The sequence below is a fragment of the Chrysochloris asiatica genome, unplaced genomic scaffold (genome assembly GCF_000296735.1).
Source record: "Chrysochloris asiatica unplaced genomic scaffold, ChrAsi1.0 scaffold00015, whole genome shotgun sequence".
NCBI classification, from domain to species: domain Eukaryota; kingdom Metazoa; phylum Chordata; class Mammalia; order Afrosoricida; family Chrysochloridae; genus Chrysochloris; species Chrysochloris asiatica.
Window position 1 is genome coordinate 9,282,351 of NW_006408533.1, and position 3,594 is coordinate 9,285,944.

Below are 3,594 nucleotides of genomic sequence, written 5' to 3' on the forward strand. Positions count from 1 at the left end.
TGCTGTAACACTACACTGCCAGCCGCCACTCGACCCTAGCATGCTAGCTCGAATAAAGCCCGCCTGCTTTTGCATTATCTTTGTCTCTTGGTCTCCTTATTGGGTGGTGGTCTAGGACCCTAACAGTATATTTTAATAAACATAAGGAAACCTGTTAAGTACCATAATGCCTGTTGTTGTTGTTGTTGTTGTGAAGTGCTGTCCAGAGTACATTCTGAGGTGCGTCTTGTGGGTTTGAACCATGACCTTGAGGTTAGCAGTCCAGTGCTTATCTTACAAAGCCATACTAGGACTCCAATCCACATGCCTAGCAAATTTGTAAGATTGGACTGTCACCTGATTAAAAAGGGATGGTCTGAAGCAAAATTAATAATAATTATTATTAATTATTGTTTACTAAGCATCTACTGGAGTCCTAGTATGACACTGTAGGATGAGTACTCGAACCACAAGGTTGGTTTGAAATGCAAGTTTCGCATTTCAAACTCACCACCTCTCCTTGGAAACCCAATATAGGGTCACTGTGGGTTGGAAACACCTTGACAGCACTTAACAACAACAGCAAGGATCTACTATGTACCAGATTCATCTAAGTATTTTCTATGCATTAAATAATTCAATCATCAAAATAGAATTTAAATAGAAATGTCATTTTCCCTACTTAAATATGAATACTCCTAGATAAAATAGAGGAGTCCTGGTGTGACACTGTAGGCTAAGCACTGGACCCTGGACTGCAAGATCAATTTGAACTGTAAGGTCAGAGGTTCAAACTCATCAGCTTCTCCTTGGAAACACTATGCAAGGTCTTTATGAGTTAGAACCAAATGAAAAGCACTGAACAACAACAACAGATAAGATAGTTAATTTGTTTTAACTAAGTTCATAGAACTAACTAAAGTAAAGGTTAAAACTTGCTTTGACATACTGCTTTATGCTTCCAAGAATATAATTTAAAAACAGCAATCATTAATCAGATATGTTGCTGAATTCTTTCTCTTCTTTCTCTCTCAATCACCTTGAAAATGTCTTTCCTCTTGTAGCATTACTTCATACTCATTTTGCCTAAGGACAGTGCTTTGTTACTACAATCCTTTTGTTATTACATGGACACTACTTTGCATTTGCAAAAGCCCTTTGGCAGGTGCCTGCTCCCCTGTGGTCTTTGCATAGGTCTTCTTGCACATTCCTATATTTTCTATTTTCAGATGTTTATTTTCCCACAGGACTTTCTGTTTTGTTGAATTTGCTTGGGGATAATTGAAATCAGTAGAAAACTAGTGGCAGCAGAAAAACAAAAACAAGAATCTAATTAACTCCTTGGTGACTATAAAAATTTCTGTGAATTTGCAGTTTTCTGAATCCTCCCACTCCAACTTCGTTTCTAGAGTTGGAAAGAAACAAGTATTTCCAATGCACCTCCTTTTATAGTATCTGCTAAAGAAAAATGAAGCAGCTACTTAATGTTTATTAAGGTTAAATTTTCAATACTGAATCCTTCTAGAAACTAAATAGTGACTGTGAGATGGAATGAGCCTGAACACAAACATCCAAGCGTAAGGCTTTATTGGAGGTCAGAAGAAGAAAAAGAGAGAGAGGTATTGCCAGGGGCAGGATTTTTATACTGGGTGAAGAGAAGGGTGGGGTTGAGATTAGTGGTGGAGGTAGGTGATAGGTTGACTGGGGACAACGTGCCAGTAAGAAGAGAGAAAGCAAGGCAAGCAGCCATTTTATTATGCATGTGGATGAGGGATTCTATCAGTGACATTTTTATTTTGCTGACTTCATCATAATCTTTATTTTGTACAAAATGATCTTCATGTTATACAAAGCATTCCTCAGTTATAGTGGATGCATAAGGAGGTTTAGAGAATGAAAATTAAATAATTTATTTTGAGGTAAATCTCACTTGCCTGGTACATTCTAACTCTTGCATTTGAACAAAGCTCTATGGGTTTCTATTGTTCAGGATTACAACAGACTTTATAGCATTGCTGCAAGCATTTTAGCTGTTCAGTAATAGTGCTGGAGTCAACATCCTCATTTGAAATATAACACATAGCCCTGAAAGAGGCAGCATTATCAAAATGCCCAGGATGTGAATAGAATATCACAAAGTTGCTTCTCAATCTTATTTGATTCTTAGGTTTACATTCAAGTGCATAGATTGCTCTAAGCTATTTCCAAGGAGTTCATGTGAATGTAAAACAACTAAAAGGAACAAGATAATGCAGTGATTAGGTCAACTTGTTAAGGAGCTCTGGTAGCGTAGTGGTTATGAATCCGACTACGAACCTTAAAGTCAGTAGTTCGAAACTACCGGCTGCTCCGAGGGAAAAAGATGAGGCTTTCTACTCCCGTAAAGATTTACACCCTCGGAAACCCTGTACAGGGTCACTATGGGTTGAAATCGACTCGATGGCACTTAACAACAACAAGGTCAACTTGTTTGTTATTAGAGATGTTAATATTCACCCTCCTGGGGGGTGTGAGTTGATTGATGTTGTTGATTAGGGCCACAGAGTTGGTTCTGACTCATAGTGACCCTGCATAGGGTATCCGAGGAGCAACTGGTGTGTTTGAACAGTCGAACTTGCAGTTCAAACCAACCTTGTGATTCAGTTCTTATCCTACAGCACCTCACAGAAGGATGTGTAGACATGCTAAATTACTGATTTAGAAAGTGATTCATATTTAAGATCTCAATTAGCAAAATATTGCCATGGAGTCAATTCCAACTCATAGTGTTACAGCAATTTTAGGTTTGTGGTCAAAGAAACCGAGGCCACTCAGAGAGGTGAAGCAGAGTTTCAGATTTTATTAAACCGACTGATTCAGAGGAGCTAATTTCTCCAGATTATGAGTCCTGAATGGAGGGCAACACAGGTCTATATGGGGTCAGAGTCCAGGGAGGGGTCAGGCTGCATACCTGTTTGAAGCCAGAGGGACTGGTCCCATTTGGTGACTTGAATAGCATTTTAACTTGCCTTCTGGGCAGGACAGGGCAGTGAATGATTTTTACCTTTTCCGGTTCATTAGTGACTCTCCCTAAAGGACAGAGTAGGCTTTTCCCACGGGGTTTCCAAGGCTGGTGTGGCACTGTGAGCTAATGCGTCAGACTGCAAAGTTGTTTGAACTGCACGGTTGGTGGTTCAAGCTCAACAGTTGCTCCCTGGAAACCCTGTACAGGGTTGCTATGAGTTGGAATTGACTTGACAGCACTTAACAACAACAATCTTTATAGAGGAGTCCTGGTGTGGCGATACAGGATAATGCATTAGAAGGTAAGGGTAGTTTGAACCACAAGGTTGGCAGTTCAAACTTACCAGCTGCTCCTCAGAAACCCTATACAGGGTCGCTATGAGTCAGAAGCGACTGTAAGGCAATTAACAGCAACAATATTTATGGAAGCAGACACATCTTCCTCCAGTGGTGCAGTGGTAGGTTCAAACCACTGGCTTATGGTTGTTGTTGTTGTTGTTGTTAAGTGCCGTCGAGTCGGTTTCGACCCATAGTGACCCTGAACAGGGTTTCCGAGGCTGTAAATCTTTACGGGAGCAGATCGCCTCATCTTTCTCCCACGGAGCAGCTGGT